This window comes from Pteropus medius, unplaced genomic scaffold (genome assembly GCF_902729225.1).
Source record: "Pteropus medius unplaced genomic scaffold, Ma_sr-lr_union100, whole genome shotgun sequence".
Lineage (NCBI taxonomy): Eukaryota > Metazoa > Chordata > Mammalia > Chiroptera > Pteropodidae > Pteropus > Pteropus medius.
Window position 1 is genome coordinate 2,128,525 of NW_024350397.1, and position 26,465 is coordinate 2,154,989.

The 26,465-nt window shown below is 43.3% G+C and overlaps 1 protein-coding gene across 4 annotated transcripts in view; it reads left to right on the top strand.

The window, feature by feature from the left end:
- The first annotated feature begins 22,481 nt into the window (after positions 1-22,481).
- SVIL (supervillin) overlaps positions 22,482-26,465 on the top strand; it is a 204,723-nt gene continuing 200,739 nt past the window's right edge. Inside the window, exon 1 of one of the 4 annotated variants that reach the window (XM_039839717.1) lies at positions 22,482-22,855. The gene's annotated coding sequence lies outside the window, so the exon portion shown is untranslated. Of the gene's footprint in view, positions 22,856-22,937; positions 23,860-26,465 lie in introns of those variants that run through there. The other 3 variants (XM_039839718.1, XM_039839716.1, XM_039839724.1) reach the window with 3 other exon arrangements.

Genomic DNA, 26,465 nt, shown 5'->3' on the forward strand with positions numbered 1-26,465 from the left:
CATTATTGGGGAACTAACTGCATGCATCATGATGCTTTGCTGCTGGTAACTTCGGCAGGCATCTTTGAGAGGAGGAGCATTCTCCTGATAACCACAAGGCATAACAATGCCCAGAAAAATTGGCAATAATTCCATAGTGTCACCTGAAATTCAGTCCATACTTCAATGTCTCCAATTGTCCCTAAATGTTTTTTTTAAGGTTGTTCTTTATTGAATAAGGATTTAATTGAGCTTTGCATCTTATTTTTGGGTTTTATGTCTCTTTAGTCACTTTAATCTAGGACAGTCTCCCTTTTTGTCTTTTTCCTATTTTAAGAACCCAGACCTGTTTTCTTGCCAGATGTTTCGGGTTAGGGAAATATTTAGCATGTGCGTCTTGGTGGAATTTAACTCCCTATATTTCCTGTAAATGCTAAGTTAGGTCTGAGGCATAGTCTCTCCTTCGCTTTTAATGGCACTGATCCTGTTCTCTCTGTAGAACAGTCTTCCTCAGTCACATTCCCAGGTTACAGAACTTTTGGGATTTATCATTTCTCATTTATCCAGCACATACATGGTAGTTCTCTCCTTATCACTCACTAAGGCATCCCATTACAAATGAACTACCTTGTGACTGAGGAACATGGCACAAATCACTGGAGAGCACCATTGACTTCTGCCTCTTCTCCCTCGTTACTTGAACACAATTAATGTCTGGGGCTTGGAAGCAAAGGGGACTATTAGATCCTGGAGAAAGTTCTCTCTAACTCTTAATCCCTTTCAACCTCATCTGACCTGGTAAACAGGGTATTTTTCCCCCCACTTCGATGCCACATCCGGACACCGTTTACTCCATGTTCCTTCTTAAGTGAAGCTGTCCTGGGTCCACGACCCCATTCAGTGGGCAGTGTCGGAGATGCTGCAGACATTTGCAGTGTATAGAACTTTGCGACACTGCTGAACGAAGCCTGAGCGCCTTCCCTCGCGAGTCCTCCTGCTACAAGATTTTCACAGGAAAAGCGAGTGAGGCAATAAATCACATAACGTAGGTCAAGAAAGATGGAAAGAAAGAGATGGTTTCTGATGAATCTTAGAGTTACCAGTTTGCTATCACTTGGATCTGAAAAGGAATATAGATTTTCGATATCAGGACAGTTGGAGTCCCACAAGCCAGTTGCAATAACACCAGCCAACATTTACTGATTGGGCGCTTTAAGCCAAGCACCCATCTTGTATGTAATTATCCTATTAGAATCCTTGTAGTCTGTGAGTTAGGTATGATTATTATCTGTACATTTGAGACACAGAGAGGTTAAGCGGATTTCTGTAGGTCACATAGCAATTAATTGGTGGAGCTGAGATTCAACACCGAGCATATGAGATTCTTGAGCCTGAGCTTTAAACACTGTGCTATTCAGTGACTTTTCTATGTGGACCAAGAGAAAGCATCAGAAAAGGAAGAGGCTGCCTCTGAGCCACTCTTGACCTCAAACATGCCTATCGTTGGGTTCTCTGACCTGATGGGCCATGAGATACAGCAATAGGCACGTGGGTGAGCAAGTCAGTTCTGTGGCAGTCCCTGTCACATCAAAAGAAGCGAAAGTGGCCTCTAACGACGAACGAGGGATGTGGCCAGCAGCTGGGAATCTGTGCACAGATTGACAGACTCATTTTCCTCCCGCTTTACTCCCCTCCTCTAGATCTGTTCACTCTATACCTGCAGTGACACCCAGTAGGATCTTGACAGGAACAGATGCAGTGTTAATTCATGCCTTATTGATAAAACTCTAAACAGCTGCTACACCCTCCCACCCCCACCAGCCCCCAAAAGTGAAAACAAAGGGCTGCTTTGGGAGTGTATGCATTGGGTGCACCTGGCACTGCTAGGTGACAAGGCTAGGTCAAAGCCGGAACCACGCTGTTCCAGCTGTCGATGACATCCATGCAATAGGTGCCCCGTGGCAGGATGAGGGCAGAGTCAGCCTGTGTCTGGACGTGTGCACCGATGTTTCTTCATCAACACACCATCTCCGACCTCACCTTTATTGCTATTTCCTCAAAAGCTTCATGAAGCTGTCTGGACAGCAGAAATAATGACGTCAAGGGACACAAAATACTGTTGAACGCAAATCACGCTTTTTGCAGGTGCAGTGTCTCTGCACAGTGTGTTTCGCATTCTTTTTGCTAAAACATCGAAGAAGTGAAGACACTTATGAAAGAAATGCAAATTGAAATGAAAAAGACACCTTTTTGGTTTGTATTTTACATATCAGATTGGCAAAGACTTAAAAGTTTACTAAATCCCAGAGTATTTGAAGGTGGAGGGAAATTGTCCTTTTTATAGATGGTTGGTTAAATATGAAGACCTCTATGAAGGGCATGATAATATCTATAAAAAAAGTTTTAGTCACACACCCTTTGACATGGCAACTCCACTTCCTGGAATTTATCTTACAGATATATTTGCATAAGTGTACAAAAATACATAAAGAATGTTCACTGCAATATTGTAATTTTTAAATATATATAACTTAAATGTCCATCAATAGGAGATTGGCATATAAATTAAAGTACAGCTATAAAAAGACTATTATGTAGTTATTAAAAAGAATATAATAAATCTGTATGTATTCAAATAAAATATGCCAAGATATATTATTAAATATATAATAGTCATTAACAAAGCAAGTATCATAATAGTGTATACAAATATTAAAATATATGTTTTCAATGTTTGTGAATGCATGGAAAAGTCTGGAAGGATACGTAAGAAATTATTAACAGTGCCTAGCCTTTTATTTTCCATCTTTTATATACTCTTCTTCTTTTTGAGTTTTTAAACGGGCAGGCAGTACATTTATCATTTTTAAAAACTGGTTTTTATTTTCTTAGAAATAGTGACACTGGAAATTCCTGGATCATATTTAAAGTTCCAAGCTCCTCTTTTCTGTACAACATAAAAACCATAAGTACCTCCCAAGGCTGAAAGAAAATAGTTGCAAAAACAGAAAAAGAACTTAAGCCATGGTACCCAAAGGGGCCTGTTTTCCTACTATCCTCAGAGTCCTTCTAGTTTTTCTATTTATTGCAGAAAATTCTCTCATCCATTTAGGACTCCTGGTTCCACCGAGTTTCTCACGGGTCAGGTGAAGCCCATCTGGAGTTCAGTCCCTCTGTGGTCCTGGCTCAGAGCCAGGCGACACGAATAATCAGCGGTGGCGGGTCAGGCATCTAGGTCTCCCTATGGCCTCCCTTTTGACTCTGACTCTCAGAGAAGAAGCGTCACTAGCCCCCGAAGTGTCCCCAGTGCTTCCTGGGGGCCTGTGCACAGTGGGACAGAGAGAAAGCCCATCTACAGCTGAACTGATCGGCGATACCGGAGCGCGGAGCAGCGGACCGGAATAATTCCGTTTTCTCTTGGTGGGTCGTCAGTCGCCCACTTTCGTGGTTGGATGCATATGGTTCAGTGCAGAATGTGAACATCGAGTTCGGATTTAGTTAGAGAAGCTCGTACCCATGGTTTCTTCAAAAACAACATGGATAGGAGAAAACATTAAGTCTTACATTTCAACAAGTCTAGTTAACTAGATTTATTGTGACGACCTTTCACGATATACACAAATATGAAATCATTATATTGTAGACCCAAAACGAACATAATGTTCTGTGTTAATTGTACCTAAAAATACAAATAAAATAATAAAACACAATGTTCTTTAGTTACCACTGAAAAAAAATTATATTGCTGAGGTAATGGCTAATGTTTACCTTTAGGATTTAAAATAATAATGTTAGAAGTTAATAACTAATATATAGTACTTATATAAATAATAGTAATAGGTCATCTTCTAACTCAAAAGAAGATCCAGTTTATAAAATAAGATGGTGAGACCAGTAATTTCCAGCCAGGAGACGGGGATTCTGTACCTTTTGGAAAAGCTCCTATACCAGTTTCAACAACCTTCTGACCTACCCCCTCTGTCCACCTCCTCGCCTACCTGCGCATAGTATGGCAGGTGTGGGGAATCAGAGCCCATGTGCCGACGGTGAGTCAGGAAAGCTCTGAAAAGGCCCTTATCCCGGTGTAGCCGCCCCTGAGTCCCTGTCCTTGGCAGAAACCACTGACAGAATAACCCACTGTGAGGCCTGATGCCATGCTTCCCTTTCTACCCCATTCAATAGCTCAAGGAATATTGCTTTCCTTAGACACAGAGACCAGACTGTGTTTCTAAGTTCACAGAGCTGGAAGGAAATTCGGGTGACCATTCCCCCATCTTTCGGCCTCTAAGCAATGTTATATTATGCATTCATGGTCTTCACTTTTTCTTTTTCATCAAACTCACCAGGTCTTATCCTTAAAAATGCAGAGTCCTAAGCACCTTTCTCAGAAGTGCTGCTTCAGTGAACACTGTTAAAGGTCCAGAAGTCCACATTTTAAGTAAGCACTTGGCGGGGGGAGGGGAGTGTCTGGACCACACTTGGAGAAGCACGAACCGGGCACAAAGGAGGTTCTTAAACAAAAAAAGAAGTTAGTGATTGAATTAATAAACTGATAAGGTGACTAAAAGAGAATTCAGAAAACTCAAAAGCAGTGAATTTTTAAATCTTTTAATCAAAGCATTTGCTCGAATAATTTTTTTTAAATCAAAGAATTTTATTTTGAAGACTAATATGTAAAATAAATAACCACCAACTCCTCCAGTTGTTGAGAAAGGCAGTGTCGGCGCCCTCCAGGTCCAGCAGGTTGACCGGCAACTCCTGCTCTAACATGCCCGGGAGATGCTGAACGACAATGAGTTTTGGTGAAAGTGAGTAGAAGGTACTTATTAGACAGATAAAATCAAAAGGCCTTTCTGATCGCATTGGATTTGAGGCCCAGCAGGGATGGAAGATGTGGGATGCACCCACTCCTCGGCTAGCCTTTCCTCACGCCCCAAACCGCTCATGATTTCCTAGTTTATATCCCTAACCATGTCCTCCCTCTGGGACCCCAGACTCCTAGATCCAACCTTCTACTCTACCACTTCGTTAGTCCACAACTAGTAGACATCACAGTCTTAACATATTGATTTCCTCAACACACACAATACACACACACACACACACACGCATGCGCACACACACACCCAGCACCAGCATACCACAAAACCCATCTTCTCTATCACTGTAAATAGTAACACCATCTATTTAATTACTTAAGCTAAATATCTAGATTTATTTCTGTAGCAGAGGTAATGTTCTGTGTTTCACCAAATCCCATTTCATTTTTTGATTCCTGGGCATACAGGAAGATTATATTTTCTAGCTTCCCTTTCATTCAAGTAGGGGCCATGGGATATGAATGGAAACTGCACTTAATGTTTCTGCATCTCTTGCCCTGCCTCACAGGGTCATAGAGATACTGTATTCTGAACGGGGTACAACCACAGATGAAGGAGGCTTCACCTACCTGGGTCCCTGAATGAGTGTATGGAGCAGAGAACCCCTCCCTCACCACTTACCAGTCAATATTTAGAAATATAACGAGCTAGAAATGAACTTCTGTTGTATTAAGTCACAGAAATTTTGGGGGGTGGTTACCATACTCTAGCCCAGCATTAAATATCCTAATATATTGTCTTTTCCTCACCCCAAACATCCAATTAATTAGCAACGTGCAGACTCTGAAACATTTTCTGGGTTTTTCCAACCCCCTGCAGGCCCACCACTGCATGCCAGGGGCTCTTTGTGATCCACCTACCAACAGTGGTGGTGTCTTTATTATTGTGTTGCCCCAGCTGGTGAAATATCAATCACCAAAATCTCACTTTAAAGTGTACTTTCTTAGGCCATTTCTGGTACAAGTCCTCAGAGGTTGGGATCCTGGGAAGCTCATTCAGAGATAGAAGTTAGCATGCAGGAAGTTTATTAGGGAGCAATCTCAGATTCGTGCCCATGGGTGGAGGGAACAAAGCAGAATTGTGCTTCCAAGGGGCCAATAATGTTCTACTTCTTAAGCTGAGTGATGGGTTTATAGGTATTTATTTAAGCAATATTCTCTAGTCTGTACATTTATTTTATCCATACTGTTTTAAATAAATGGTGTATTTCACAGTATTAAGACTTCTTTTTTTAAATTCTTAAGAGTGCCGGATTATGGTAGAGAATCTGATAAAATGCTCTAATATCAGAATTCCTGGCATTCCTGGCATGTTGTCTTGTGTAACCATTTAAGTTCTTTATACTTCAGTTTCTTTGAATATAAAATGGTTATTATAATAATGTTTACTTCATATAGCTGTGGAGAACATTAAATGAGATTATACATGTGTAATGGGTTAAATACTGTCCCTCCAAGATTCACTTCCACCTGGAACCTCAGACTGTTACCTGATTTAGAAACATACTTAGCAGATGTAATCAGTTAAGATGAGGTCATTCTAGATTAGGGTGTGCCCTAAATCCAGTGACTGCTGTCCTTATAAGAAAAGGGGACTGCACTCAGAGATACATGCACACACACAGGAGGAAGCCATGTGATAGAAGCAAAGATTGGAGAAATACAGCTACAAGCCAAGGAATGCCAAGAATTACCAGCATCCAACAGAAGCTGGAATGGGCAAGGAAAGATTCTTCTCTAAAGCCTTCAGAGGAAGCATGGCCCTGCCAACACCTTGATTTTGGACTTCTAGCCTCCAGAACTGTCAGGGAATAAATGTCTATTGTTTCCAGCCACCTAGTTTGTGGTGCTTCGTTACAGCAGCCACTGTATACTAATACACCCTGTAAACTCTTAGCTGGCCCTTGACACAGAGAAAGTTCTCACTAAAAATTAGCAATGGTTATTAAGTTTAAACATCAGTGCCAATTGTTTGACTTGAAACTTTCTCTCTTGTCGTTCAATTCCAGCTCAAACATCTAAGCACTGTAGGTACGTGAATATTAAGCTCTCCTTCTGGCTTGTAACTCCATGAGAAAGAAACTAAACCTTAAGTAGTTTTTGCATCTCTTACAGCACCAAGTCCCACAGTAATAAGGATTTGAGTGCTTACTATGGAGGAGGAGCAGTGCTAGGCACGGGAAGTATAAAGATGACTATGCTGCTGTCTTTGCCCTTGATGAGCTGGACATTTTTGTGGAGAGATGGTCAGACAGTTGAGTTCTGTGGGACTATGTGGTAAGTGCCATAACAGAGGCAGGGTGAAGAGGATTGATTTATGCTCGCTTGGGTGTGCAGGGCAGACTTCACACTGGAGGGCACCTTTTAGCAAAGATTTGAAGTGTTTTTAAGCAGAGGAGGACAAGTGAAGGCAGAGTTTCCAGGCATCCGCAAAGACCAGATTGCGATGGCCTGGTGGGCAACATTAAGGTGTTTGAGCTCTATCTTGCAGAAATAAGAAACAATCAAAGTGTGATCGCATTTAAATAGATGATTTGGGATCAATGCCAACTGCCATTCTTCGAAGGAAACTTTTACTGCGAAGTCTCAATATGACAGGCACTGTCGTGGTCACTGCGGGCTCGTTTGGGGACTCTTTTCCTCAGTCCCTTTGAAATAAAAGGGAAACTTGGAATTTTCTCACATACTGCATCATGGGTGATGTTGAGCTGAGGAGGCAGAAAGCTTCCAAGAGAGTCCAATAAAAATAGAATGTGATTTAGGGAACTAGACAGACAAAGTAGTGAGGACAAGAGAAAAAGAGGGAAATGAAGGCAAAAGTAGTTATGCTGCCTCTTTCTGTGAACTTTGAAAAGATTCCAGCCTCAAGTGAAAAGTCGGTTAGGCAAGTATGAGCTCGTCCACATTCTGGGAGTTCTGGGAAGGTACAGGAGTAAAAGATGACAGCCTATGAAATCAGTCAGCAGACCCGAGCTGCTAAGGGTAGGCGAAGTCTTTCAACTAAGGGCTGAAGCAGAATACCCAGCTCGTCCCGTGACTCAGCAGAAACAACGGCGTCTCAAGATGACGAGAGGCTGAACACAAGCCAGGTCCCTCAGCAAGCCCATAGGCAGCTCCCAGAAGGACTTGGGATCACCACAAAGGTTCAGTCAGGTTGCAGACTGAGGTTCACCAGGAATTATTACCCACTCTATACCTATATGTAGCCTTTTCAAAATTTGATACTTGTATAGTTTAGTATTTTCTTTTTATTTCATGGTTTTTCTTTTAAATCAACTTTATTGAGATATAATTTTAATTCAATAAAAGATACTTATTTTAAATGTACATTTTGATGAATTCTGACAAGTTTATACACCCAAGTAACCACCACTACAATCAGATACAGAACATTTGCTTCACCCTAGAAAATTCCTTTGTGTTGCTTCCCAGTCAATCCTTCCGCCCCCAGCTCCAGGCAACCACTGATCTGCTTTCTGTCACTGCAGATTAGATTGGTCTCTTCTGGAATTTCATATAAATGAAGTACATAGTCTTTTGTGGGTCAAGCTTCTTTTACTCAGTATGTTCTTGATATCCACCCATGCCATTCTGTTTTTATGGCTGACTAGCATTTTATCGTAAGCATACTCCTCAATTTGTTTTTCTGTTGACCTATGGATGGAATTAAGGTTGTTTCTACTTTTTTGGCTGTTATAAATTACGCTTCTATGAATATTTGTCTACATGTCATTTTGTGCACATGTGCTTTCATTTCTCTTAGGTAAATATTAGAAATAGGATTTCTGGCTGTATCCCTTCAAGTGCATCTTTTTTTTTTTTTTTAATCTCACCCCGCCCCACCACTTCCACTCTTGACCTATGGATGTTGTCGTCTCCCCTTAAGAACTGGATCTCTGAAGGTGGGGTGTCTCCTCTCACTTGTTCGGGGCACGCACCTGGGGGGCCTGGCTCTGCAAAGAAGACGTGCTAATCACTACTCTATGAAATTACCCCCAAATGCATCTTTATAAGGAAGTGCCAAACTGTTTTCCATAGCGGTTGCATAATTTTGCTTTCCCACCAGCAATGTATGAACATTCCATTGCTCTACATCCTTGCTGACACTAGCTATAAACTTGGTATATCTTTTCAATTTTAGACATTCTAATGGGTGGGTCATGCTTTTAATTTGCACTTCTCTGATAACTAATGATATTGAGTACATTTTCATGTGCTAATTGACCATCCTTGCATGAAATGTCTTTTCATTTTTTATTGGATTACTTCTTATTATTAAGTTAAAGAGTTCTTAAATATTCTGGTACAAGTACTTTGTCATATGTATTATAAGAACCCTGAAAATACTATATATAATTTCCCCCGTTAAATTACATTGGCATCTTTGTCAAACATTAATTTTCTGTATATATGTGGGTCTATTTCTGGATTCTCTTCGGTTTCTTTGTTCTGTGTGTCTATTCATACATTAATACCACATTGTCTGGATTCCTATAGCTTATGGTAAGTCTTAAAATTAGGTGGCATAAGTCTTCCAATTTTGCTCTTTTATTTCAAAATTATTTTAGCCATTACAGATCTTTTGTATTCCTATGTAAGTTTTAGAATCAGCTCATCAATTTACCTATTTTTATTTTATTTTATTTTATTTTTTGAGAAAGTAAGGAAGTGGGGAAAGGCCAAGAAACTAGAGATTAATCAATTTACCTATTTTTAAAACCTGTTGGAATTTTTATTGGGATTGTATTGATTCTATAGATCAATTGGGAACAAACGACATGAATACAATATCTTCCAATCCCAGAATGTATTATATTTCACCATTTATTTAGGTCTCCTTTATTTTTCTCAGCAGCACTTTGTAGATTTCATTGTTCAAGTGTTGTGTAAATTTTGCAATATTTGTCCTTAAGTATTTCATGATTTTGATGCTATTGTCAATGGTACTGTTTATTGTAATTTCAATTATCAACTGCTTGTTGCTGGTTTAATATATGTTTTAATACAACATTCTGTTAAGATTATCCTATGTCTTAGTCATTAATGACAGCAGTGGGCAAAAGGTATGTGCTAAACAGAAGTACTCTTGAAATTATCTGAAGAAATTTATGAAAAGTGTGTATGGATGGAAATGCTGCCTACTACATGGCTTTCACTAAGAATGAGTCCTCAACCAGAAGCTAGCCGCCGTCAGAGGGGACCCTCCCTGGCAGTTTAGTCATCCCAAAGACCCAAATTCTCTGAGTCTGACTCTATGGGAAGAAGAATTAAGGGTGTTTGAATAGTGGTTCATAAACTTGGAAGAGGAAAGAAAGAAGTTCTTCACCTAAACTTCTCAGAATCCCCTGGGCAATTTCTCAGAATGACCAGAAATTCTGACACTCAATCCTCACGCAAGTGTCTTGCCTCCTGTTCCCACTCCTATAATCACCATGATCTCAGACCAAGATATTGATGGGAAAACAGTGGATCTCTCAGTGTGTGGGGGTGGAAACTAGTTCTGAATGATATGGGGTCATTTGTAAGATGAGTACTTAGTGTGGGGCCCTGAAGAAAAGTCATTCTCAACCAGTAATTCCTGCTACAATGTTATTGTACCACAAGTTGCAATAGGTCCTGGTGGGAATGCTTCAGTTCCTCATGAATATGGAAACGTCTACAGTGCCCTGTGGGAGGATTTGGGGATTTTTGGTGGGAGGGGCATTAAAGGAAAAGGGAAAAGGAGAAAACTCTGGAGTGTTCACGCACTGTGGATAGCATTCAAAATATACACAATAAGAAGAAAAAAGCAAAGAAAGACCAGTTGGAGAACAGAAAACACACTTCCTCCCTTCTACTTGTAGAGTCCAGGTAGTTGACTAATACCTGCTAGCTGGACCTGTGGGGCTGGACCGACTAATTTAAAAAATACAAGAATATTCACGAAGATTGTCCAGAGATTCCTCTGCATTAGCCAAGCAAACTCCTGTCCATCCTTCTAAGCTCATCTCAGTAGTACTTCCTCTGTGAAGCCCGTTCTCAGTTACCCACATTAGCAGCTCTTCCTTCCTGTTCACACAGAACTTTATTCATAACTCAATTTTTGTACTTTGTTGAATAATTATAACTATTTCATTTGCATGTCTCTCCCCCACTATACTAGGGGCAAGTTGCTTCAGTAATCACTCTTTATCTCCACGTCGGACTTCGTCTCTGAGCTTGATTCCCATAAAATCTAGCCGTCTTTTCTTATATCTCTGTTTGGGCCCACTGAAAGGACCTCAAAATAAAAATATCCAAGGCTGAACCCACAACGTCCTTTCCATTTGCAGGATTTGCTCTCTCTTGATAAATAACTTCTCTGTTTGTCTAGTTGGCCAAGCCAAAAATGTACAGTCATCTGTGACACCCATCTCTCAGTCATTTTCCACACCCACATCACTCTGTGATTTTACTTCCTAAATATCACTAGAGTTTCATCATGTTCATCCATTCTCTCTGGCATCACCCTAGACCAAGCCTGCAGCATTCTCTCTCCCGTACTCTTGTAATATCCTGTTTGTGATCTCCCCACATGTGTTCTAGCCTTTCTCTGAACCATTTCCCCCACTACAGCCCGTGTGATTTCTGAAAATTGCAAATCTGATCCACCATCACCCTGTGTATAACCTTTCAACATCTTCCTTTCCTCTTAGAGTAAAGACTCATCTCTAACATCACTTACAAGTCCCTGAGTGGTCTCTGGCTGCCCAACCTCGCCAGCCTCTTCTCACTTTCTATGCTCCAGCTGCACTGGCCTCTTTTTCTTTAACTTCCTTTTTTAAAATGTTTTATTTTTTAAAAATTTCAGACTTCAAAAATAGTGCAAAGATTTCCCATATACCTTTCACCCAGCTTCCCTCAATGTGACCCTCTTACATAACCAGAATATAATTATCAAAAAGAGGAAATTCACATTACGACACAATACCATTAACTAATCTACAGAACTTACTTGAATTTCAACTTCTCATTGCATTTGGGAGTCCCGTCTCTTTAGTCGCCAACCTGGAACAGTTCCTTATTCCCCCTTGGTTGTTCGTGACCTTGACATCCTTGAAGAACACAGGCTGGTTATCTAGTAGCATGAGTCTCAGGGTTTATCTGATGTTTTCTCATGTTTAAATTCATATTATACATAATTTGGAAAGAATATCACAGAAGTGATGTTGTATTCTTCTCAGTGTATCGTATCAGGAAGCATGTGATATTAACGTCTCATTACTGGTGAGATTAACTTTGAACCCTTGGTTAAGATGGTGTCTGCCAAGTTTCTCCATTATAAAGTTACTCTTTGTTGGAGTGGTGGGGGAGAAGAGAGATTTGCAATGTACGTAAGTATTCTGTTTCTCATCATACTTCTACCTGCCAATTTTATCATCACTTGATTCTTGTATACAATGATTATTACTGTGGTATTTTTTTAAATGATGGCTTTCTACTTCCATCATCCCTTTTATATTTATTAATTATAAATCTATTGTAAGGAGCAGCTTTCCTCCCCCATTTATTTATTTATCCAATAGATGATTATCACTGTGGACTGGTGGAGATTTATTTTATTCTATGAGCTGTAACCTCTTGCTATCATTATATATTATGTTGCTCAAATTGTCACAAATTTTGGACTTGCCCTTCTTTTTCATTGCCCGACTGTAACAAGCAGGCATCTGCACCAGGCCTTCAAGCTCCTATTATAAACTTTTACAGTGCTATTTACTTTTTCTTCGTAGCCCTTAACATATTTTGAAATTAAACTCTTCTCTTGTGTGAACGTGTCTGAAGGCAGAGATTGTAACTGTTTTAACCTAGCATATTAATAAGCATTCAGTAAATCATTTAGATTGAATTAATAAGTGAAGGAACTTAATACCTGAAAGTAAATGTCTTGTGGTCTTTACAGAAATGTCAGACTGAATTTTTACTCCAAGAGGTTTTCCTCTCATAGTTTCAGATAAGATACTATCAATAAACAGTTTGATACATATAAAATTCTTTTTAAAAAAATCATTGAGTATGACTCAGTGACTTAGGTTTAAGATTATTTCTGGATGGTCTCAATTTCATTTAGGTTATCTTATTTTGTCTTTTTTTTTTCTTGCAATAGTAAAAATATACTTGCATCCATGTCTCATGTATGACCTGTCACAACTCTGCAGTGTCTTATAAAGAGTTACTTAATTTTGACACTGAATTGCAGAGAAAAATGTGTAATTGGGTACAAAGAGCTCTGCAAAATTCATTGTTCTCTGAGTGTTGATTGTCTGTTATAAGTTTTCTTCATTCAGGACATGGCAGGTGACATATTTATAGGTTAGATGTTAACGCTTATACCAAACCTTCAAAATCAATTCCACACTCTGTTCGAATAGGATTCTTGCTGAGCAGATTTCATTTCTGACTTGGAGACTTGGAGTGCCAAGTTTTTCTGATATTTAAAAACAGAAAGCAGGGGCTACCAGAGCAGACAGCCAGTTTGAGGATGGTGTCCCTGGGTTGCATTCTGATTTATTTTCATAAGGTGGTTACTTAGATTCTCAGGTGGATGTGAAGAAAGAGAAAATTATCCTAACAGGTGAGAGTAGTTGAGTACATGTGCAATCCAGCTCAAAGGCCATACAGATGTTGGGGTTTTCAATCATTTGAGCCTGCCAGATTTCATAAAGGAACATAAGGAATATTACTTGGGAAAAAGATGAATTTCTTGAGGCAAATTCCTGAGATAAGCAAGGTTTCTCTCTAACTTCTTTCTTTATCCTTAATTTGGAATGTTCAAATGAGCAAAGATCAGGTTTGCCTATCAGCTTGGAAGGCAGTATCTTTCTCTGAGGCAACGATAGGCATATTTACTGTCCAATATACTAAAGAAAATATCTCCACAGCACAGCAGGTATCAGGAAGTATGAAGGGGCTGAGATTTACCTTACTTGCAAGCTAACAATTTAGCCTGCCAAGTTTTGTGTGTGTTTCCAGGAGACATGAGACTCCTGGGTCAGAGACAAAGGACCATCTATTACTCAACAGCAAGAGCAATAGTTAGTGCCTCAGAATTTTTGCACCATAAGCATCAATTCCCACAGGGTGATGACAGCTACACACGCAGTGGGTTACATTATAGGAGAGGAACTGTGTGCTTAAGGAAACTGGCTCTTTTTTAATGGGCACTAAACATATCTGCTGTGCAATGGAGATATTATCTTTATTATACTGGACAGTAAGTATGTCTATCTTTGTTTCAGAGAAATATACTGTCTCTACCTTCCAAGTTGATAGGCAAATCTGATCTTTGCTCTGGGGGAGACAGAATTTCTATTTGTCAAGCTTTTTCCTACAAGCATCCTCAAAAACATATTTGGAACAAAAGGCAGTCAGTGCATTGATCACAAAACATGCACAAACGCAAGAGAATCATGGAGAATTTTATTCCAATAGCACGTTTATTTATTTCTCCTCTTATCAAAGTTTCACTATATATACCCAAATGTCCCTGATCTCTTTCTGATGACCCCTACACACACACTAAAACTTTGAGCTTGTTTTCTGCTCAAAATCCTTAGGACATTTATCTGTCGTGGTGGGGCAATCTCTGTATTTATATACATTTTAGGCAAGTGCCAGTTGGTACGAATGTATTTATATACATTTTAGGCAAGTGCCAGTTGGTACGAATGCCTAAGAAAGAAGTCATTTTGTCGGTGTAAGTAGATGGAAGGAGCTCCTACCACTCCTGATTTCTCAATCCATAAGTACTAATTAGTGATAATGCATTACCATATGTCTGGAACACAGTAAACACTCAATAGATGTTAGCTATTAGTCAAAATATGCTAGGCTTTTGCTGCAGTAATAATTATCTCAAAATATCAAAGTGTGTTTTTTTTCTTTGTCATGCTAACTACCCATTCCAGGTAGCCTGGAGGCACTGCTCTCACTCCAGGACACAGGCTGATAAGATGGCCATTGTCTGAAGCCTTGCTGGTCCCTGGAGCAGAGGAAAAGAACTCTCTTGAGTGACTAGTACAGGCAATTAAATGCTCTGGCCCAGAAGTCACAGAGATCATTTCAGTTCACAGCTTACTGGCCAGATCTGGTGACATGGCCCCATGAGGGAGCCAAGAAGTACAATGCTATCATGCGCCAGAAGGCAGAGGGACAGATTACTTGGAGAACAGCATAAAAATTACTATAACTTTTATTATAATTATGATTAATAATTATAATAAAAACATATCCTGTGGCAGAGGACATCATCACTGACTACTGAGCAACATTTTGATCTTTTTTGGGGGGTAATAGAACCCCAATTTTGTTCAAGTCCCTTTCCCTCCAGAGTCACTTGTCCTCAGGGGAACAAGGCTGACACCTTCAACACCAGTGGTGGGTCTGATTGGTCAAGGGGCACTGCCATCTCTCTGGCTGGTGACTGATTTAGGAATGGGCATATGGAATTTAGGCCAATGGCATGCAAACAGAGGCTTCAAGTTCCTGGGGGCTTAAGGAACTTATTTCTTAGTCTTCTTAAAGAGCTTCCAGTAATGACTTTCTCTTTCTTTTTGTGGACATTATTATCAAGCACAGGCAGGAGGCTTAGAAGATGTTTGAGGATGAAGCTCAACAAAAGAACCCACAGGGAAACGGAGAGACCTAGAGTCACTGGACCGAGTGACTCCTAAAACCTTCTGCATTTCCCGCTATGGGGCCTCATTACCAAGCCAACAGGAAGAGGATTTTCTGTTACTCTGAACTGAAAGCAACCTAACCAATGCTACTATCTTTCTGTTAACTTTGGGAAGTAAAGGGCAGTGTAGAGTATGGGGGAGGGCAGAGTTGGGACAACTAGTATCACAGTAACAAGACCTCAGAAGTAGCAACAATCAGAAAGTGTGCATGATATCTGAGGTCCAGCACCAAGCCTGTCCACTACCCCGGAAAAACCTAGCCATGAGCCCTGACAACATAGGCATTTTGCTGGCCGGCTCTGCAACTGTAGTCTTAATCTCTTAAGAAAGATCTATTACACTGTCTGGAAGAAAGTACTATTCTTAAGACCCACGATTAGCCCCAGATTTTGATCTTCAGCACAGATTTCCTGAGAGTTTTGAGCCCTCTTGAGGGATGTGCCTGCCGGTTTAACTGTAATTTTCAGGATTCGTTCATAGGACAGTCCGATAACTTAACTGCAAACCTCCCGGTCACATCAGCTGAGCTTCTGCACACAGACTTGTTCAAGCATAATAGAAGAGGCCTTCGATTTCCATAGGTCGAGCGATCCCTTTGGATGGTTCCAGTGCACTTAGCTGTCATGGCTAAGCAAGTCCATTGGCTTTAATTTTCTGGAGTAAGTTTTCTTTAAGACTTTTCTTACATCATCTTCTCCAAGGCTTATCAGGCTAAAGTCAGAAGGCACATCTTAGATCAGTTTCCCCAGCAGGAAAAGCTTCTGCCTGCCTCTGACTGCATGGCTGGTCTTTGATTTCCTGTGCTGTGCTAGTTTGTACGGAAGCGGAGAATGACTTGTTTTTTATCCTGCCATAATAAATACAATCCCGATTTAGAGGTAGGCAAGTTTTTATAAGGAGGATAAAAGGGCTGTTTTTAATAAACAAGAGTGGAATGATAAAGATCTTTCTACAGTAGCTCAGCGTTAGAACAAAAACATGAAGATTCCAGCTACGTGAAGGATTCTGTCCGCTGCATGATCAACACCCAGCCGTTTGCTATCTTGCTCCAAGAACAGAACTGCAGGAAATGGGTTTAAATTGAGGCAAATGGGCTTTGGGTTAGACTGGGCTTGAAAGAAGTTCAGGAAGCTTTAAAAAGAGTCCAAATTGTTGGGTTGTCATCTGTCCCCTGCAGTTGTAGCGAGCAACTGAGGTGAGTAAACCACTCCAGAGCTCTCACCTGTCATATGGAAGCAGGAACCGTCACTACCTAGACCACTGTTGCAGCTGGTTGGGATGGCATTTTCAAGGTCACTCAGGTGGTTTTGTGCTGGCATAAAAATGAGTGTCTACTCTCTGTAGCAAATAGTTAAGGTAACAAGACTCTTGAAATGCTAGCAGATAGTCTTCTGAGGTTTTCTTTCCACCTTTCTTTACTAGCTAATTTCTATACATCTGTCGTGACTTAGCCCCATGTAAGTGTCCCCTGGCACCTCTGTTTTTATGCCTCTACTTGAGTGCTGGCACAAGGCACCATGGGTGGCACCTAAGCCCAGACCCTGGCTTGTCTAGAAGTCAGAGTTTGTGGAGACCAGTGTCAAGAGGCACCCCTGAGAGGCTCCGCTGATGGCAGGTGGCAGGATATTAGCTAAGCAACTCTGAGGATCCTGGGAATTACTAAGGAAACCCAGGGCAAAGCTCACTTTCTTTCAGCCAGAGCAAATGGGGTTGGCCTTGCAAGGGGCCCAGGATCCACTGGGAATGACAACATAGAAAAATTACTTAGACATCCTCGGACTTCATCCTTAGTGATCACAAATAATTCCCTTCGTTATTGCGAATGCAAAGATGGCAGTCTGTAACTTTTCACTTAGTGTTTGGCACAGGGCCCGAGAAGCTCAACAAAAATTTGTTGCAAAAAACAAGTGATACGCTTGTGATGAGGTACGAAGGGGCCATCTCATCATCCACAGACTGCTAACAACACTGAGCAAGTCTGAAGTGGTTCTCATTCAAATAAGTGATTACCTGCGAGAATGATGGTTGAAGCTTTCACTTGTAACCGGTTAAATCGATAGTCAGTACTTGCTAACCACTTACTGTGTTTGAAGTATTATCCTAAGTTCACTACAACAGTCCTCAGAAGGGCGTGTTCTTATTACCTCCAGTTTATAGGTGAGGAAACTGAGGAACAGTGGGGGTAAATAACTAACCCAAAGTAACATAGCCTTGAACCCAAGCAGGCTGGCTCTGCAACCCTCAGAGAATGAAGAGGAAGTGAACTTTAGTGTTAACTAGAAAACAGGCTTCAGCCAACAGGAAGCTGGAAGGAGGAAGTGACAGGTGAGGCAGAGAGTAGGCAAAAATCAAGTAGATGGTAGAGGAAGGTTTACCACCAATTTTCATAGCCAAAAAATGTTGGCCGTGCCAAAATAAGCAGAGCGTAAAGGAAATAACTACACAGCCTCCTAGAGCCACTATTTTGAAGGAGATGAGCAACTTCTGCCTTATCTATATTTTCAATTTTTGTTAGAACCTTCACTCATACATTCTTCTTGGTACCCAAACTATTGCTCATTTTAAAGATATTAAAGAAGGATTTATTAATTTTAAAATTACACAGAATAAGAAGTCAAAGATAAAATATAGCTGAAGGATCTTCTCTGTATTTAGGGGAAAAGTTTTCCATTGACACCCATCTAGTTTAGTTTAGATGCTTGAGACGTGGCCAATGTTGCAAAATAATATCAAAGAAAATTCCTCCAAGAATTTTTTTAAAAACACGTTTTTTTGCCAACCTATCCTTGTGTGCATGTGAGTGTGTGTGTGTGTGTGTGTGTGTGTGTGTGTAGTTTTCCAAAAAGAAGAAGAGAATCTGGAACCTATTTTAAAGTTTCGTTAAAACTCATTCTTGCCACAGTCTCATTTCTTTCAGATTTTGTCCATCTTCCATGATAAAATGTTATTCTATAATAATCTTCATGGCCAAGTGTATTTCTACTTAGAAGCAGGGGAGCAGAAAAGTTGTCTTCTACAATTTTTTTTTATTATTATAATTTTGGCTATCTCTGGTCCTTCCCATCTGTCTTTCTTTTTAAAAATTTTTATCTGTATTCTGCCCGCCCAAGTTTTCATTATTCTAATCTACTCAGACATGAATGACTTAAGCAATGAAAAAAAATATATAGTAGCGATAATACGTATTCTTTATTTACATGGCAACCTTCTTTTACAGATTCTAAACTTTAGACTAGGGAGTGAGAACATCGCCTTCTAAATATTTGTGGGCTGGATCTAGGTTCCTTGGTTGAAGGCATTTAATAATGGATGGAAATACTTGGCATAACTCTCAAGGTTATAGTTTTGTAAGGGCTGCTTGCTTGTTATTTTCTTTTGTTACATAATCCTATCTCATTTCTGCCCCTCTCTCACTAGGCTTTCCAGATTTGTGGACTATCGGAAATTAGAAAATTCAGTTTTTGAACTGATCGTATTTCTTGAGCACTCAAGAGCACAGATGGCTCTGAGTTTCTTACATCTTCAACTTTATCACAGAGCAAGTGATACTTTTATTTCAGCAAAGGTTAACTTAATACCATACTTTTCATCTTGGGACATTTGGTGGAAGCCGGGTGAGGAATTCCATGTCACTGCACGTCTTGCTCATGTTTGTGAACCTCAGGGAACACCAGCAATGTCTGGCGACAAACCAGGCTTCCCTCATCTTGTCTGTGTTACTGATTTCATTTCTTCTTATTCCCTGACAGACTCCAGTCAAGAGAACATCCCAAGTACATCTTACATATTTTCACCCATCTCTGTGCATACACCAGTCAATAAAACCATTTGCGAGGCACCTACTATGCGCAGAGGGAGGACTGTATTTCACTCTCCATCCTGCCAATTCCTTGATTAAAAGACGGGCTCGAGATTTCTCTTTCCAGAAAATGTTCTCTGCTTAATATCCACTCCCTTCAATATCTCCATGAATGTGTGTCCTCAGGTGAGCACAGCTCCAGTACTGCCCAAGACAGTATTGCTCTGGCTATTTGATCATGACCCACAGGACGGAATAAATTTGATTGACAACAATCCTTGTACACACACACACACACACACACACACACACACACACACACACACACAAACTCACAAATACAGTTAACCAGAAAAAAATGTTTCATGAAAACTATACCTACTTCTTGCCATGTAGGATGCCTTTGAGTATTTTAAAATCTAATTATATTTCATAAAACAAAAATGCTCAAAATTGATTTCATAACTATCAGTTTGAAATACTCAAAGGAACTCTGGATATTTAGGAAGCATAGAAGTTAATTAGAGATTCTAAAGGATGAACCTATAATTTAAACAAAAGATGACTTAAGAGTGTTCACAAAGTATCATCAGAAAAGTGAAGATTGCTCCAAATAAAGTATTTGCAAATAAAGCCTAAGTTTTACAAGATCGTGTGAATTTCTAAGAATTAATTCATTCCTTAAAGCCAACTTTCTTTTTTTGAGCTCAAGTCTAATCTAGGCTTCAGACGTATAAACAGGATAAGGTTCTTTTCCGCTAGGAGTTCATGATTTAATGGAGATTGATCAGAAATGAGCCTCTGGAGGGAGACAAGAAAAGGAACTTGAATTTTCTCCTGAAACTTAAAGGGAATCCATTGAGAGCTGAACCAGGTTTCTAGTTTTGAAAGATCTAAAGGCTGGTGAGTAGACTCACCCAAACAGTTAAAGTGCTGTGATTAGAGCTGGAAGGACTTAAAATCTAGTAAAGAAATGGCCCTTTCAACTCAGCAATGTGGAGGGTGCTGGCTGAGAAGCCAGGCTGGAGCAACAGGTCTAGTTAGGAGGCTGGTGTTCAAAATCAGTACAAAGGGAGGGCCTCGGCCCAGGCAGTGGTGGTAGAAATGGAGAAGGGCAGAGGCCTCTGAGAGACATCAAGGGCACAGTAGCAGGTGGATTAAAGCATGCCAGGTCTCAGATGACTCCCAGGCTTCCAGCAGGCATGACCAGAGTGGCGTCTGTGCCATCTACACAGACAGAAAATGCAGGGGGAGGACACAGTTTGGGGAAAGAGCTTACCGATGGACACTGAGTTAGGAGTGCCTATGGGGATGCAATGCCCACTTTGATTTGGAGCTTGGGGAGAGAGGTCTGGCCTGGTGTTAAATGAAGCCACCAAGCAAAGATATGAAGTAGGACCAGCAGAAGATTGGAAATGCAGCCTTGGGAAGGCTCCAAATTCAGGGCAATTACTGATGTGCTGAATATTAGTCATTCGATAGCTCTAGTTAGTGTGGGGTCAGTACAGACAGCACTGTCCTCACTTTCTTTCTTGCCTCCTCTGAGCTGTAAATGTGACCAGAGCACTCATAGAGAGCAGGAGAAAAGACAAGACTAGTGGATTTATTCCTTCCTTCAGGAGCCTCTGGAAATGACGGAGGTACGAGGCAGAGGGCATAACTCCAACAGAGCCTGGACGAAGGTAAGGGTGACTCTGTACCTAGTCATTAGCAAAAGGCAAAAGGCCATTTCTGAAATGTTGGCTAGGCAGGGATCCCAAATTCCTGACAGATTCCTAATATTTTCAGATTGGAGTGTTATACTGATATCTTTCAGAGGATCGTAAACTGACTTGAGAGGGCTGTTTCTCTACTCCATTGTAAGTCCTTCCAGCTCTAATCACAGCACTTTAACTGTTTGGGTGAGTCTACTGGCCAGCCTTTAGTGGAGGCATAGGGATGGAGCAGGGACTAGGGAAGGCAGAAGTTCAACTTCTGTTCTAGTATCTTAGGGACAGTGCAGGTCACTGTCACAGGCTAAGTTGTGTCCCTCCTCGGAAAAAAAAAAAAAAATTCTTCTGTTAAAGTCCTAACTCCCAGTACCTTGGAATGTGATTGTATTTAAAAAGATAGGGTTTTTAAAGAGGTCATTCCGTTAAAACGAGGTCATGTGGGTGGGCCCTAATCCAGCATGATTGGTGCCTTTATAAAAAGAGGAGATTAGGACACAGATTAAGACAAAAGAAAGACCATGTGAAGACAGAGAGACACTGGCCACCTACAAGGCAAGGAGAGAAGCCTCAGAAGAAATCGACCTTGCCCACACCCTGACCTTGGATTTCTAGACTCCAGAATTGTGAGAAAATAAATTTCTGTTGTTTAGGCCACCTAGTCTGTGAAACTTTGTTTCTGCAGCCCTAGCAAACTCCCGAACCTTTCGCTTTTCTGACTGGCGTTTATACACCTGGTGTATACTGAAGAAGAAAAATGGGAGAGTCTAACGCTCCGAGGAAAAGAAGAGCTTGGAGGAAAAGTAAATGTGAACAGCTATCTCCTTAGACAAGTAGCACAAGTGGATTTAACATGTTTAAATTTATCTACTGCTTTAGCAGATTACCAAGTACTTCGCAAGCCTTAACTCATTTAGTCTTCACAACTTTCTCAGCATCACCTGGGAACTTGTTGAAAACGCAAATTCTCAGTCCCTTGAAGACTTTATTAAAGAAGCAAAAAAAGGGTATCGGGTGAGAAGTTGGCAGCAATCTGTGTTTTAACAAATCTAGAAGATTCTGATTAGCGAAACTGTGATGTGTGAGAACCACTGAGATAGGGTATGGTCCTTCGTCAAGACCGTCAGTTGGGAAGGTGACGTGACTTTTTCTCGATAGTGAGTGGCCCCGCAACGATGGTCTCCTTGACAACTGGCCCAGAGTGTCAACGACTCCAAAGTTCGCACACGCTGTTGGGCTTTATCCATAGACTGAGTGGAAACCGAGCGCCGGCTCAGGGTCTCTAAGGTAAGCGGCGCCCTCCAGCCTCCGCAGCCGCGAGGACGCAGCGGCTGAAAGCCGGGAGCTGGGTAGCCGAAGCCGCCGGGAGCGTGCGCACGGGCGCGCGCTGAGGGGGTGGGTGGGGCCGGCCCCGCAGGCCTGGCGCGCTGTCCGAGCCACTCAGAGCGCCCGGCGGCCGGCACCCGGGGGCTACAATTAATACCCGGCGCCGCCCGCCGCCCCAGGACTGGTGCTCCCGCAGTCTGGGGAAGAGGCGTCGGGTCCGCCCGGATCAGTCTTGCAACTTGCTCTGCTCCTGCAGCTGTGGTGCTTGGGGCCAGGCAGACTCTGCCCAGCCCCTCTCCGAGAGACAGCGGGGACTGTGCGACAGCCGCCGAGGTCCTGCGCGTGTGTTCCTCCGGCCCACAGCCGCCACTTCTGTCGCCGCGGGGAACTTTGTGCGCGCGGCCGTCCCGGCAGGTGGGCGAGAACAGCCTGTGCGGCCCCGGCTCCGCAGGGGCGCGCGGAGTAGGTGAGCGGGTCGCGAAGTTGGGGTGCGAATGTGGACGCGGTCCATCGCAGGACGCGTAGGTTTTCTTTCCTCCAGTCTGATTCCCTCCAAAGTTTCAGGACCTGAGGGCAGATGGGGTGGGGGGAGGTAGGCTAAACTGCTGGCAGTGTATTTACTTCGGCGAAAAAAGAGTGAGTTACTCCTGCAGCCACTTCTCCCAGAGCGGGAGCGACAAGCCGACCCGGCCTCCAGACCTTCCGCTGGACCGGGACCCCATAGTTCCCGGCGCTGCAACTTCACCTGGACCTCGCTCCAAGCCTCTTCCTAGTCGTAGGACCCGGGGAGGAGGAGTGTGACAGGCCACCGCCCTCCCCTCCGCGCCTTTAATTTGGGCAGAAGAGGGCTACTAAGATACAAGACACAAACTACATTTGCACACAGCACAACTGCTTTTCCAGTGTTTTAAAACAGGACATGTGCACGCGAGCCATCGCGATTTCCTTGGGACACTTCCTCGATGCAGGTCTGGACCTGCTGGCCCGCGAGTGGGGTGACTCAGGGCGCGCGTGGGTGCCTTGGGGCGCAGGGACATCTCTGGTTCTCTTCGCCCGGGGTCTGGCCCAGGCCTGGCGGCCAAAGAGGGTCCCAGAGCGGTGGCCCCTGTTTTGCAAAGAGGTGACCCGTTTGGGAGGCCTGGGGCGTCCCTGCGCTCGGCCGGGCTCCATGTTCCCGACCCTCTGCGCCGCTCCTCGCTCTGTCCCCAGGGTGCTCCCTCCTGGTGGCCCGGCAGAGGGCGCCAGCGCGGGATCGCTGCTCTGGCCGGCGGAGGGAGGGGACTTGTGTGAGCCTCCAGGTAAGTAGCAACAGTGAATCACCCGGAGACTGGGACCGATCCTCGCTTTGAGAAAGGAGACGGGGAGTGCCGGTGGCGCTGTTGACAAGTCCGGGCTGGCGAGGCGCGGTCTCCGAGAAGCGGCGATTCTGCCGACACTCCTCCCCCGGAGGTCTGGAGAAAGCTCGGGAAGGTGAGGAACGTCCCTTCGCGCGGTGGTCAAGGGGCAGGGAACGCAGCGTAGGGCTCAGGCCGGCGACACTACGACACTCAGCTGCGCTTTCCTCTCCGGGGCCGGAGGTGGGGTCAGTTTTTACTCTGGCGCTGTGAGGTCTTGCTGGGGGCGGCGGGCAGGGAAGGGGTGGCCGACTCCCGCGACGCGGCGACGGGGTGCTCCCGGCGGCCCGCGGGGTCCCCGAGCGGTAACAAAGGCGCTGCGCGGCCACTGCTCCCACCCACTTCCGTCCCCGGCGCGCCCTGGCGCTCGCCGCCCCGAGGTGCCGGCGGGGTCAGGATTTCCCTCTGCCAAGTTTCGGGAAGTTAGCCCCGCGGCCCGTTACGCGGGGAGGAGGGGGGGAGAAAGGGGCGGCCCGGGGAGGGGCACGCGTGTGCTCAGAACTGCGACACCGCCTGTTTCTTTTCCGGGCGAGTGAAGAGGGCTGCAGTGGCCCCCGCGCCCCTCCTCCGGGTCCCGGGGTCGCGCCTCCCACCCGGCCCGCGCGGCTTTGAACTCCGCGCGCCTCGCGCCCAGGCAGCCCGCGGTCCACGCCCCTCCCTGTAGATTCTGGACGCGTGCGGGCTCCCAGAAGGGAGTGGTTTCGTCCCCCGTGACCGCCAGCAGTCCCCGGCACCCTGAGCGGAGCTCCAGAAGGCTGTAATTGCATTACTGTGAGTTAGTGGCAGCGAGGCTCCAGTCCAGGCCGCAATCTGGGTCAGGTGCGGGGTTAAGCGCTTCCGGCGCGGGCATTGCAGCTCTGGTGAGTCTGACAGTTTATTGCCATTGGAAGTTACCCAGAAGAAGAGAGGACAGCGGGGGAAATTAAGAGAGTTCCTTGTTTCCCCCAGATTGCGGTAACTTAACACAAACTCCAGCACATGCACAAATACTGTCACTGAAACGGCAGAGGCAGCCTCTCCACCAAGCGCCAGAGGTTCCCCTCAGACTTAGGGGAGGGGAAACCCAGGGCCCTCTGCTCCGTGTGAAACCTTATGCCTCAGTAATCAATGGATAGAATTCACCGTGTTATCTTATCTGCCGCCACTCCCTCTTCTGTAGTAGGGAAAGTACAGGAACTGGTTTTTCTGAAGAGCCTCATGGAGAGAGTCTTCATGCACACTCTAGAAGGATCTTCACTTTTCATTTGCGAACCTCAAAGCCTCCTCCAAAGCGGTTCTTTGTTACAAGTGAGGAAACAGAGACTTAAAGAATTTACAGGACCCAGAGTCTGTCCTGCTCCAGAGTACTGTTTGTTCATCCCAGTTTCTTTTCCAAAGGCTGTTACTGAAGAGTTTTTTATGGCTTGCTAATTGAAGGGTCAGGATACATACTGTAACCTAGCGGTCCCCAACCTTGTTTACACCAGGGATTGGTACTCCTATGAGAATCTAAAACCTGATGGTCCGAGGTGAAGCTGAGGCGGTGATGCTAGTGCTGGGGAGCGGCTGCAAATACTGATGAGGCTTCCCTCCCTTGCCTGACGCTCACCTCCTGCTGTGCAGCCTGGTTCCTAGCAGGCCACAGACCTGTATCTGTCTGTGGGCCGGGGGTTGGGGACCCCTGTGTAACCCCGGCGCAGTTGGATCATGGTAGGCATTAGGGTAAGATTTACCTTCCACATATTGCTGGCTTTTGTTAGGACCAGCTCCTCAACTAAACCAATCTTAGTTTAAAGGTTGGGGTATATGAAGACAACTAAAACTCTCAGAACGATCTGACTCCTGAGAGGGTCAGAAATAGCTGTTCTTTGCTTTTCGGGATGTCTCCTCAGACAGGTGGGCCTGGGAGCAGGAACATGCATGGAGCTCTAGTTCCTCCCCTGTTTAAGCTGTGTGACTTTGCCAGTCGTTTAATACGTGTTTGAAATTAAGTGAAGTCTGCCTTGGAAATACGGCCAAGCTTAATCAACTGCCTGATGAGTTAAAATTATAAAATTCCTTTTAGGCATCTGAGAAAAAAACGTGGTTTTATCCATACACTTTTATGAATCATTGAGCTCAAGTTTATAATATGGGATGTTGGTATTGTTCTGCATGTACTTAAGATGGATTGCCTTAAAGAAAGATGTTCAAAAGTCTGGAATGACAGTGATTCAGAATGTCCTAGTGCAGTGCCAGTTGTGGAGACAGCGAGGCATGATGATTAAGGGCAAGCCTCTGAAGTCAGAATGGCCAGCTCCAAATGCTGCCTGCACCATTTATAGCTCTGTCATGCTGGGCAAGTTGCTCAGCCTCTCTGAGCTTCACTTTCCTCTTCTAAGGCAGGAATAATATAACCTGCTTTGAAGATTAAATTTGATAATCCGTAAAAGTTGCCTAATAGCACAGAGTCTAGCACAACGTAGCTGCTCAACACATGTTAACTAATAACTGTGATGTTTAAGAACAAAATCTTTTTCTTCTCTTCTCTCAGTCCAAAAGATAAAATGGTCGACAGTTGTCTTGAACTCCCTGTTCTTAAGTTTTGACACTGCAATGTGGAGCAGTCAGTGATTCTTCTTTCTGGTCAGCAAGTGGTGTGTGGGGGTGGTTGGCAGTGATGGAAAACTTTGTCTAGTTGCCCAAGGAATTTACAAGAGGCTC